The sequence below is a fragment of the Trachemys scripta genome, chromosome 9 (genome assembly GCF_013100865.1).
Source record: "Trachemys scripta elegans isolate TJP31775 chromosome 9, CAS_Tse_1.0, whole genome shotgun sequence".
NCBI classification, from domain to species: Eukaryota; Metazoa; Chordata; order Testudines; family Emydidae; genus Trachemys; species Trachemys scripta.
The window spans coordinates 101,451,933-101,464,965 of record NC_048306.1 but is presented as its reverse complement, the minus strand read 5'-3'; the positions used below and the strand labels follow the sequence as shown (position 1 = coordinate 101,464,965).

General features: G+C 48.0%; 1 long non-coding RNA gene across 1 annotated transcript in view; it reads left to right on the top strand.

Annotated features, from left to right (window-relative positions):
* Positions 1–8,537, top strand: part of LOC117883250 — a 43,277-nt gene extending 34,740 nt beyond the window's left edge. The window contains exons 3-4 of the long non-coding RNA XR_004647218.1: positions 7,274–7,344; positions 8,283–8,537. This is a non-coding gene — a long non-coding RNA (uncharacterized LOC117883250). The remainder of the gene's footprint in view (positions 1–7,273; positions 7,345–8,282) is intronic.
* Positions 8,538–13,033: the final 4,496 nt, after the last annotated feature.

Below are 13,033 nucleotides of genomic sequence, written 5' to 3'. Positions count from 1 at the left end.
AGAAGGGTGTAAATTGTCCAGCACTGATAAATCAACAATGTCACAGCTTTGTCACATGGCCTGTTCTGTTAACAGTGTTGTCAGAAAAGGACAGGGAATGAAAGCAACTGAATTTGAAGGCACAGCCAGCCAGAGTGTACAACATGCAAGAAGACAGCTTGGATTCTATAGGAACAAGAGCAAAAATACCAGATGCTGGCTTTACTGAAACCAGTCAGGACCAGGCACCGTAAATAAACCCATTTAAATGTACAACTAGACATAGTAACAGTCAGTGCTACACAGAGGTCCAGCTGTGTCTTTGAGACTAGCTACTGTCTGGGGTTCCCAACCCCAGTGGGTTGTGAACAGGTGTTGGGGGGCAGGTCATGACCACCTGAGCCTTCCTGAATTGCTCCGCGCAAGGCAGGGGTCCCTTCCTACATGGAAGATGGGCAATCCTGATATGGAAAAGATAGAGAAGCATTGTTCAGAGGTAGGTACAAGAACCCCCATAATAGGCTGCTGGCATAACACAGAGGGGAAGTTTCTTCCTATGCCTTGTCAGTTGGTGGTTGGTTTGTGTCCTAAAGCAGGAGAGCTTATATCTTTTTCTGTCTGTCAGCATACCCATGGAGTGTAACTGGAGGTTTTCATTATCCACATCAACATCCCTACTCTCATTTGGAACCATGCTAAGCTCTTTGTCTACTGTTACATACCATAGATCTATAGGTAGATACAGATTTCAGATGTGGAGATGGACATATATTGTAATTCAATAGCTCTGGCTTCTATGTGTCATATACCCTATACTGGTCAATGTGTCATGTGCCCTATACTGGTCACACCTAAAAGGGAGTATCCTTTAACTCAACGAGTTCTCCACTAGAAACAGGGAAGGGCAGATTTAATATTCCAAGGAAAAACAAGAGAAAGAGCCTCCCCCATGTTGCCCACTCTCCAGACCTTCTTTATACATCATAAAAAAACAAAAAAGGCACAAACCCATTTTTTCCTATTTGCTGCTTACCTTTGATGTTTTAAGACCTCTTTCTAACCATGTTTGTCTCAGAGGAGGATTTTGTTTTCATAGAAATCTTCACTTAGGAACTATAAAAATAGTTCAGAAAAAATGTTTATTGCATGTTAAAACAGCAAAGAGGTCTTTCTAAAAATCATTGATATAGGTGCTTACTGTGTTTATTCTGTCTTTGGCCCATAAATTCATTTGTAAGCAAATGACTTGTCAAAGCACAGCAGATTTCTGATCTCTGGGAGTTGTCCTTAGTTGTGAGAGGAGTAATTGCTTTGGGTAAATCATTTCATCTCTGATGGAGGAGAATCTGTTACAGTCAGGGGAGGTTGTCTCCCCATCTGGGTATAGTTAATGGGTACTCCTGGTTAATACTAGCTGGTTTTGGCATTGCTTTCAGTTTTACTTGACATGAATGAGACAGTCAGAATAATTCTTATCTTAGTAGAAATAATGTGCCTCTATCTGTGTTACATAAAAGGTCTGACAGTCACTCATTTAACTACTCTCATGCAAAGTGCCAATTGTTGATGGAAAAAAAATCTTTGAGGGCATCTTGTTATGTCCCATCAATTTGGAATCATTTCCTACTATATGACTTCCAGGGCTGGATTCAGTTTTCGTTTAACTTTCCAAGGGGAAGGGAACTGTCCAGTACTTCCTTAGGGAAACTATTCTACAGTCTAATGAATCTCGCTGCCGGGGTGTTTTTCATTACGTTCAGCCTGAATTTTCTTTTTCTTAATTTCATTCCATTGCTCCCAGCCTAACTCCTCCCGTTGTGTGGTGCACTGACTTCAGATAGCTGCAAACTCACACCAGCAGCCACCCCATCCCCAAAGTAGTTTTCAACTAGCTAAGCTGGGTGTGGCATTTTCAAAATCCTTAAATAACTTCAGATCAGAAGTCCCATTAAAAGTCAATCATGCTATACATTACTATACCCTACGGACAGTCACTGGGACCTGTGCTCATAAGCCACTTTGGGTCTGTCTACACTGCAATTAGACACTTGCGACTGGCCAGCGCCAGCTGACTCGGGCTTGCAGGGCTTGGGCTGTGGGACTGTTTAATTGCAGTGTAGATGTTTGAGTTCGGGCTGGAGCCCGAGCCCTGGGACTCCCAACTCGCAGGGAAGATCCCAGGCTCCAGTCTGAGCCCGAACATCTACACCACAATTCAACAGCCCCTTGGCCTGAGCCCAAGTCAGCTGGCACGGGCCAGCCGCGGGGTTTTCATTGCCGTGTGGACATGCCCTTCGAGGCTTTGGGATATCCCACCCTAGCTCTTTTAATCCTTCCCCACAAATGCCTCCAGCCCCCTGATCATTTCTGTGGCTCTTCTCGAAACTCCATCAGTGTCTTTCAGGCAAAGGTAGCACTCAGAGTGCTGTTATACTTTTCCAGAAGTAGACATTTAACACATTAGAAGTAGAGCTGAACAGAGACACTGGAGCAGAACACTTCTGAACTTGGACAGTGTTTGAAAGCCAAACCTGGCTCAGAAGAAATTTATGAAAGGCCCCTATCTTTCCAATGGGTCAAACCAAAACCCCTGCACTTTGGCGTGGGGGCAGGGGGTGAACTCTGCAGCTGGAGTCCCTCTGGCCTGAGCCCATCTCGGGAATCATTCATCAAAAGGGGGAGTGGATTCAAAACGCAGGGCCTGATCTGAAGCCTTGTTGAAATCAGTGGGAGTCTGTGTGCTAACTTCAATGGGCTTTTGGAAACGGTCCATAATGAGAAACATTCCCGTCCCCTAGATCCATTCCACACTCTCCGGTGGGACACGGCGCCTCTCGCTCCCAGGTCCCTGGTGCAATCACACACATGCGGGGGGGGGGCGTGGGGGAGGAATGGGCGGGGGGGGGGGGGGGGGGGCGGGGGGAGAGGGTTGGCTATTTGGGAGCGTATCACACTCTCCCGCCCTGCTCCGTTACATTGCTGTGACTGCCAGTGTAAAACCAGCACGACAGAGGAGATTTAGGACCCCGGATGGCCCAACCATCTCATACGCTGCAGCCATTAAATAGGTTCACGGGAGTTCCCTGCTTGCTGATAAATGGCTCATCTGGGTGTTGTTGCTGTGCCTTTCCCTGAGTCCCTTTCCCGTGGCAGGGGATCAATGAATTTCACAAGGCGAGCTGGAAAGCAATGAAACCACCTTTGCCCAATTCCCCATCTGGATACCTGCACCCACCTACGCTAGAGATGGTGACACATTAATTGCTCGGAGAACACAACAACACAAGGCAATTAACACTTTTTATGTGCTTTATGGCTGCTGTGGAGGCTGTTTTCAGGGGAAATTATAACTTGTAGCCTCATGACTAGCATGAAACAAACTGCTGTCATCGCTGCATATATATCTTTCAGGTCTGGATAACAGCCTGTTCCTGGGCTGTCTCTAAAAGGGAATCTGCCTGTCTGATGGGGAGGCCCTGGTTTGGATGGAGGGGAATATTACAGGATCAGACATGATCCACTTCCTAGCAAAACTAAGGATTTAAAGCAAACCAGAAAACTTTCAGCGATTTACCAGTTCAAAGCAGGAGCGGTGCAGCTCATGGTTAAGGCACTGGACTGGAACTCAGGAGACATGGGTCCACTTCATGGCTCTGTCACAGAATCCCTGCATGACCTTGGGCAAGTCAGTTAATTTCTCTGGGCCTCAGTTCCCCATCTTTAAAGTGAGGGAATCCACACTCCCTTTCTCCCTACTTGTCTGTTCAGATTGCAAGGTCTTTGGGGCAGGGCCCATGCCTTGCCACGTGCACAGTGTGAGAGATGGGCCATGGGCAGTCAGGCCTAGTGGGCAAGGTGAGAGCTGGGCCGCTGATCCAAACTAAGGACTGGAGCCAGAGCTAGGCTGAGGGAGCTGGAGCCAGGAGCAGGATGAGGGAGCAGGAGCTAGGCAGACCCGGGACTAGGAGCAAGGCTGGAGCAGGACAGGAACAAGGAGAGGCATAGCAGGCATAGGGAGAATCACAGCTATAGAGGGCAAATGTGTTGAGCAGCAAGAAAGCTGGAATTAAAAGACAGCCAGCTGCACTTCCTGACCAGTCAGTGGGGCAGTCAATCAGGCAGCCTGCTGCCGGCCAGCTGGGCTTGCTGGGTTGCCAGGAGACTGACTCTGCTGCAGGCCCTGATCCCTGGCACCCGGGGAGGTCCTGATCCTGGCCTCTAGGCACCAGTGCAGTGCGAATCACAAATAAAGCCGCCTATTGGGAAGGACAATGCTCCTGAGAGTGAAACGGTCTCAGCTATCCAATCCAGAGATCAAAACTCCACAAGCCATACATTTTATAAAAGTCTATAAACAGGGACCTTAAGACACAGCTCCGGGCCATAGCTTGGATTAGTTTTAGACGAAACACCTGATTGGCAATGCAGCAAAACTGCAGGCATGACATGGCCCCATGTAATTAATCCCATAGTAAATAACTGATTCTATGAATCAACCTTTCCTCCTTCCCATCATACAACCCCCGGCCTATTGCTATTTGCTTCCTTCCCCTCCTTCTTTGTCCTTCTATTATCCATTTACAGCCCAGTATCATAGCACAAAATGGGGAGTAGTGTTTGTGTGAATACAAGCACTGCTCTCACCTTGACCCAGGTACATCGTGGTGCCAACGGGCAGAGAGCACAGAGGGTGCCGATAGGTTTACAGGGATCCCCTGGGTTAGCTATATGCATAACAATTCACCAAAGGGTGGCATGTGAGGTTTCTGCTGAGAGCCAGTAACTTGCTGCTCATCACAATCATTGTGAAATGTACGTACGGATAATACTTAAGGAGTTATGTGTCTGTACTGAAACTAAGGCAGGTAACCAGGAGGTTCGTGTCTTGGACAGGTTCCTCTGAAGCAGGAGGTAACAGACTCTCCTCTTTTTGGGCATTGTGCGTCTTGCAATGGATGCCTGTTTGCATACTGAGAGGAAGTGTACAGGGAGAAATAAACGGCATGATGGGATCCCGTTTATGAGTAAAGACAGTGGATTGCTGGCGTATATCTGGGGTGCAGAGATGCCCTGGGATCTGTCACCGAGGAGGCAATCTGACAGTGGGAATTGTCTCGTGAATGGAAGATCACAGCCAAGCCTGGCTGTAAAATGCTGAAGGACTTTGGGTGAGCATTGCTCTCTTACACAGGAAAGTCTCCAGTTAAGTAAGTCTAGGATCTAGTATGTGTGGTAGGATTTTATTTTATAGCTAACCTTTCGCTTCCAATACTTCTACTTGCTGCCATTTGAACCTCGGCGCCTCGTTAACTAAGCGTATATTTGATTTCACTGTACACCTCTCTAACGGCTGTGTATTAAGCTGAGGGGGAACTGGGAAGTTGGACTGTACAGCTTCTCTGGAAGCAGGGAATCTGTGAATTCTGCAAGTGTCCAGTAGCACAGGGGCTGGGCACTCCAGGGAGAGGCTCGCAGGGCTCAGGGGTTGGTATGTGCCTGTCGCTAACTGCAGAGAGACAGCACGGTCTGCGTAGCCCGAGAGGGCAGGGCTTGTGTAGCCCGTGGCCCGCAAAGTCAGGGACCTGATCCCCGGCAGGCCCGGACAAGGCTCCCTCACGCTCAGGGCAGGTGATAACGATATCCCTCACAACGCTGGGTACCCCGGGAAGTGTCACACTTGCTTTGCGGAGTCAGAAGCTCTTGTTATTCTATGCCTTTGGGCTTCATCTAACTCGAATAATAATGACTGAGGGAGAGGAGACTTGGTCTAAGGTTGACACAGGACTTGGAACATCTGGGTTCTATCCCCAGCTCTGTGTAAACTTCACCAGGCTGTGCCTCAACTTTCCCAGCTGTCAAATGGACAGACGGATACCTACAGACCCGACTTGACCTGTTGCTGTGGGGCTGGACTCCAGGGTGTTTGTAAAGCATTCTCGGCCTTGGGTGGAAGATGCTTTGCAGGCCACTTTATTTGGATTGTGTGTGTGGAGCAGCTGTCCTTGTGTTACTGCGGATGTAGGACTACTCCTTGCTTAGCATCCTCACTCTGGGAAAATTCACTTCAGATTCCAAATGGCAAAACTTGTGTAATTATAACAAGGTTCGAAAGTCTAGAACTCCTGTGGTTCCAGGGAATGATTCACTTCTAGAAGCTGTGGGGTTCGAAGCGTTAAATTCTAAAATAAAAGCTGTTCCGTGCCAGGCATGCTAGATTAAGGTTTTTATGCTTGTGTCATCTTTAACTTAATGGGGCAATGCTTTTATTTGCACATCCTCCTAGGAGTCTGCAGTTCGCTAAGCAAAACATGATTTAGAAGGGAAAGCCTGTGAGCTTCCTAAGCAAAGCAGTTAGCATACAAATAGGAATCTATTGAATATATCCCTGTACCAGGAAGACACGGTGACTGGGGGGAGGGGATGGTCTCTTTTACAGTTTGCCATTTCTATTTTTCTTTTTTAAATAAAAAATACTGCTCCAGGCTTGCCAAGATTTACAAGGCTCACTTGAAAAGGTTTTAGTTCAACCACAAAAAATCATCTTTGAAAGCTAAAATTGAATCATTTCCAATCTGAGAACCCCCTGCAGGACATTAAGAAACAATGGGCAGGTCACTCGCTTAAGATAAATCTTGCACTCTCTGTGGCAGCAGAGTTGCATTTGTTTTCCTATCAGGAATCGTGGCCTTTTGGAGGGACATATCGATTTCAGACAGATTTGAGAGAGAATAATGGCTGACTAAATATACCAGTGAGGGCAGAACCCAAGGACACAGTCCCCTTAAGGGAAGGGAAGCAATTGGGTTTGAGTGAGTGCAGCCTTAAGCCGGGGGACAAAATTCATCCTAGTTCAGAAAGCCAATATAGGGCACCAGGGCTCAGAGACAAACAGGCCCATTGAGTGGGTAGTGTTTGAGGATCTGGGCCTAAAAAGTCTTGCAGTAAGATTGCATGGGGAAGCCAGGATAGCGGGCGGCTGCTTTGTACAGATCCATTAGCCCGGTTTTCCCATGCAGAAGTGGTAGGGCAGAAGCCCGTAAGTGGCGGTAGAGGTTGAAGGGTGGGGGGTTGAGTTGCATCCTGAAGCCTACCTGCAGACTGGGGAATGACTCACTATCCACCCTCTGCCCAGCCTGGGCCCTGCGCCCTGGGGCTCTTCCCCCAGAGAGTTGCATCAAAGGAGCATTTTCCTGGAAACAGACTCATGGTTCCATGGCTGTGAGAAGCTCTGAAGTTAACCATACAGGAGCTTGGGGGATTGCAAGCTTCTCATCGCTTCTCCTTTTACCAACAGATTTTTTTGCCCGGAGTTTTTAAGTGAAGAGAAACAACAAAAGAAAATACAACATTTCTCCCAGACACACAGTAAGTAGGGCAACCTAGGTAACCTCAGGGGTATTTCGGGAAGGAGAGGAAGAAGAAATTTAACAAGCACCAAGCCTGGAAAGATGCACTGAATCCTGATTTGTAAACAGCTGTTAGTTCTTTATCAGAAACGAAGGAAACTGATTGGGGGTTTTGCACAGGGTTTAACCATGCAGCCCAGTCATCCTTGTTTGAAATGCAGAGGCATTGGCCACATACACCAGAAGACCCAGTATTGTTAGAATATGTTTACATATTCAGTGTGTTTTGGCAATTCTAGCAGTACTGGGGCCGAGTTTGTGTACCAGACACTGACTTGCGGGCAAGCATCTGCTTTTGACAGAACCTGACTATTGCTCACAGCATAACTTTTGCTGACTTTGATTCAGGCCTCAGGCCTTGCACCAGGCCCATGCTTCAGGATCTTTCTTTCTACTACAACAGGTAGTATATAGATTGTGTTGATGTGGCCCACATAACACAGAGACCTGCATATGCAGCCCACAATGGTAAATAGGTTGAGAACCACTGGAATAGAGTGATGCAAAATCTCCAGACCTCCTGCATGTATTAACCTGGGAAACGGGATTTGTTCTGGCTCCAGTTACAAGACAAATGAGGCCGAGAAAACCCGCTGGTGTGTGTGACCCTTGAGCTAACACAGAGGCTGGCGATGGGCATGTGGATCTCAAATGCTGGGAGCTGGTCAAAACGTTCTCATCAAAATATTTTTCCAGGCAAGAATGGCTTTTTAAAAAAACAGAAATGTTCATGGAAGATTTTCTGTTTCTGTGAACAATTATTAGTGTGGATTATTGGTTTCCAAAATCTGAAATATTGTCAGTTTTCACTTTTTTTTATGAAAACCTGAAAAAAATTGGAGGAAATTTTCAGCAAAAGTGATTTTTTTTTTCTTTTTCATCTAAATTCTTTTGCAGAGGACTAAACATCATTTCTCGACCAGTTCTACCCCTCCCTCTGTCATGGCCATGAATGGAAAGCATGTTTTCTAATCCTTTAATCATTCTCAGGGGACTTCTTTGAACCCTCTTCAATTTGTCAACATCCTTCTTGAATTGTGGGCACCAGGACTGGACACAGGATTCCAGCAGCGATCGCATCAGAGCCAAATATAGAGATAAAATAAGCTCTTTTCACTGTGCGTTAATTGTCTGGAGGGGAAGGCTGCATGGCCCGGGCAGTCTAACCCACCCTCCAGGGAGTTTGTAATTGGAGCTCACTATCTTCTCGATACTGAGAATCGGACAGCTAAAACAGTTTTCAAACTTTTCGAAAATATCAGCAAAAATCTTCTGGCCAAAGATTTGTGCTGTTTCCCTTCCAGCATGTGTGGAGTGAGGGGGAATGTTTGACAGTTCAACGTTTCATTAAACATTTCCTGCAAAGGTTTTAAAATCTTCTTGCAAAAACTTGTCTGCGTTTCTTGCCCGGCTTCATTAATACGATCGAAGTGTTGTTAGGAGGCGGAGATTGGAAATGGTGCTTCTCAGTTTAGGGGGAAAGAGACATGCTCTGGGGTACGAAGGTGTTAATACCGGAGGTCTCAGGACATCTGGAATCGATGCTGTCAGTGCCAGTGTGGGGTTATCTAGTACAGGGAAAGCACTGGCCTCTCCTGTAACCACACAGGCCTCTCTGCTCCTGGCACCCGCCTGCGCCACCACAAAGAGAATGCAAGTTCCTACCCATGTCCTGTGACGCAGGGGATATGGGAATGGAGTCACCACCCCATACACAACCCCATTCAGCCCTCCATTTCCCTCCTTCCGGCTTTCCCCCAGGAGAAGCCAATCCAAACCCTGCCTGCTAACGAGCTGTAGAATATTCCTCGGGGTTGTTTTTCTGTGAGACAAAGCAAAGCAACCAAGAGTTAGGGAGGCGATCTCTGCAGCTCAGGGGAAACATTCCAAAGATTAAATCAATGCTCTTCCCTCAGCTGAGCTTAGCACACAGCAAGTGCTACTTCACTCCCTGGCTGCCACACACAGGTCTTTGCAGGCTGGCCACCGCCCATTCTGGCTTTCACTTGGGTGCTTCTGGCCCTGTGGAAGAGCAAGGACCCTTGTCCAAGCCCCGATCCGCAGCACAGTGAATGGCAGGAAATTCTCAGAGGGTGCGTAATTCTGCAGGGAGTCAGAAGGAATTGGGAAGATGGACAATGACAAAGCCCCGAGCCTGGCAGAAGCATAACCCAGAGCTAGATGTGCAAGGCAGGGCAGGAGTGGTGACTCGTGGTTTAGTGCAAGGAACAGGCGTAGGAAAGGACACCCTTGCACATTCTGTGTGTGCGCCTTGCACTTTTGCTGGTATGGGAGCCTGGAATGATTAAGGCAGGACTGTGCATGCCTGGCTCTTGCATGGTGCCAGAACTTGGAGGGCAGGTACAAGGAATTTATCCCGTTCAAGAGCCAGACACAGCTGAAGTCCTTCCTCTGTACTGTGCTGCGAGCACAAGCCACCCCCCAGGGAGCAAGGCGGAGGCTGGGTCATGGTCCCACATCCCCTCTACCGGCTAGCAGAGCCGGCCAGGATCAGCGACGGGAGCATGCTCCAGCACGCTAAGGGACGGTGCACTCGGCTCCCAGAAACTCCAGTAGGAACTGTTCCTCCGGGGGCACCTGGAGAGTCCGTGTGCTTTGTGTGTGAGTAGTAAATGAGAATCAACGGCACTTGGCACATAGAAAACAGCCGTTAGCACTTACGCAATAGTTATAGAGCATGTCTAGGAAGCCTGTCTCTGGAAGATCTCAAAGCATTTTACAACCCTTCCCCTGTGAAGTGGATAAGTGTTCTATTACACATATATAGACCCCATTTTACAGGTGGGCAAACTGAGGCAAAAAGGACTCAACCGAGGTCATGCAACAAATGAGTGTCAAACTTGGATAGCAAATGCTGGGGAGCTGCTCCTCGGTCCCCTTGTCCAACTACCAGGCCACCCTGCTTCTCTGCCTCCATTGGCAGCACCAGAGTCCAAGGAGGGACAGGGAGATGGGGGGAGGAACAGTTGGAGCAGATTGGGAAGCAGAGCCACAAACTTATGTGCTGTAACTGATCCTGCCCGTCTGCATCTCTGCCCCCCCCCCCCGCCATGCCCCACACAGGTATGCTCCAGTAATGCCAGCCCCTCCCCGCCAGTCCCTGGCAGCCTTCAGTAACACTCCCGGGCTCCAGGCCCAGTCCTCAGTCACTACACCCAGCCAAGGAACCATGTCTACTTTGTCAAACCTGGACTCTGAGCTGTTGAATGGGAGTTTACTGACTGAGGCATCTACAATGGGAGCTGAGCTGTTAGCACCAGTCCCCAGCAGGGCTTAATTTGTGCCATGGCTTGCCAGGACTGAGCCCCGGCACCGCTGGGCCTGGCAGTTCAGAGCCCCGGCACCTCCGGGCCTGGCGGTTCAGAGCCCGGCATCTCTGGGCCTGGCGGTTCAGAGCCCCGGCACCTCTGGGCCTGGCGGTTCAGAGCCCCGGCACCTCTGGGCCTGGCGGTTCAGAGCCCTGGCACCTCTGGCCTTGCTGCATCAGTTATGAAAGTTAAAAAAATGGCTTGAGCCGGGCACCTCTTTCATACCTTTTAAGCACTGGTCCCCAACCCCACCGCCTAGCCTCTCCTGGCCCTTGTGGGTTCAGAAGGAGTGGGGAATACGCTGGTAATTGCAGCTCTCGAGTAGTGAAGATAAGATCTCAGCTTTGGAGTCACCGCCCCATGCCAGCAGTCTGCGTGGATCACCAGCACGTCCTCATTTAAAAAAGGTTTAATACAACTTTTCATATTTGAGATGTTAGGCTCTCTCGGTGATGGCACTCGCTAGGTCTCGGCTGTATGCAAACAGACTTGGAAGAGATTTGCAAGTTTGAAAACAGCGCATGTTCTAGGGTGCCTGTGTCAGGAATCGCTTCTTCAAACAACTTCAAACTTTCTCCATAAACTCTACCCGGGCTCGGACCTGCCCTGCCATGTTTCAAACCAACCTGACTTTTTGTTTTGTTTTTTTTGTGTTGATTTTGGAGGTGCTGCAAAATTCAGCTTTAAGGAGAAACTGCTGCCATCCTAACCATGGAAGGGGAAAGTGCCAATCCCCAATCACAGGACAAAACAAAGCTCAGTTCTGAATATCACTATACTCTGGAAAATGTTCAGATCCTGCCCCGGGGCTTGTCTGGGTTTATACTTTTAGTAAGAAAACCTGTGGTGTAAGTAACGGATGAATCTTTGTTCTGTGGACTTCTCCTTTAAATCTCTAAGGAGCTGCAGGCATCGGCCATGTTGTGTTCATAGGAGAATGCAGCAAGTTGTAGAGGAGATAAGCACACTGTGCTCTCTCACTCATCCTTTTGTTCTGTCTTGGGTTTGTTGTTTCTCTTGATCTAAAATAAAAGGACAACATGCTCTTTGCATACAGGAAAAAAACCCCTAATGATAGAACCCAGATCCAAGGCAAGAATTTCCTTAGAAGTTTGGGAAATTAGTTAGTTGTGCTCATGGCTTGGTTGTTCGTTTTTTTCTGTTTGTTTGTTTATGATTACAACAGCTGTGGTAATTTTTCATGTATATTTCTCTCCCCCCTTCCCTCCCACAGACTAGCCTTTATAGAAGGTGTCTGTACTCCACTATGGCTCGTTACCTGTATTTCACAAGAGTAAGGGAGTTCTGGAACACAGTCCTTGTCAAAAGAAAAGAAAAAGAATGAAAGGGTCATTTAAATAAACAAGGACGCATTGGTTTTTTAAATGATGGCTGCTTGTTTTCTGAGCCAGGGTGATGCGCAGAACCTGCATGTTATGCAAAAATTATAAATGCATGTTGGGTTGGCAGGCCCAATAGCCGTCCCTGGGGCAAACAAACCAAAACACGTCGAGCAGGAGGTAGCAGACTAGGGGCCCAATTCAAGCCTTCCTAGTAGTCAATCCCAATGAGAATGTTAAAGGTTGACAGAGAAAAGGGTGTCCCAGTGGCTTGGGCATTAGCCTGGGAGCTGGATTAATTTCTCTGCTCCACCTCAGCCTTCTGGTGTGACCTTGGGCAAGCTCGTTAGCCCCTCTTTGCCTCAGTTTCCCCTCTGTGCAATGGGGATAATAGCATCTGCAGTCACTTTCTATTGTATGTATCTGACACGAAAAGCGTATGCCTTGCCTGCTGGAGTGAAATATTTGGTTAAAACAATGCAGAGGAAGGATCCCTTTCCTCGGCACGGTCGCTGACAGAGGGCCTGTTGTGGGCACAATCCTTGCAGTGCTAAATGCTAAATAGACGGAGCTTCTTAAGTCTCACTATCACGCAGGTTTTCCAGACTTCGGATCATTCTTCTAGCTCTTTTCTGAACCTTTTCCAGTTTTTCAACATCTCTTTTGAAGTGTAGACACCAGAATTGGACACTGTATTGCAGTAATGGTCCCACGAATGCCATATACAGAGGTACCGCCACCTCTCTACTCCTACATGATATTCCTCTGCTTGTACATCCAAGGACTGCCTTTGCCCTCTTAGCTCCAGCATCCCACTGGGAGATCATGTTCAGTTGGGTGTTTACCCTGAGCCCTCAGTCCTTTCCAGTGTCTCTGCATTCCAGGATATCGTCTCCCATCTTGTGAGCGGGACCTACATTCTTTCTTCCTAGATGTGCATTTGGCGACATGAAAATGCATGTTGTTCAAATGAGCCCAC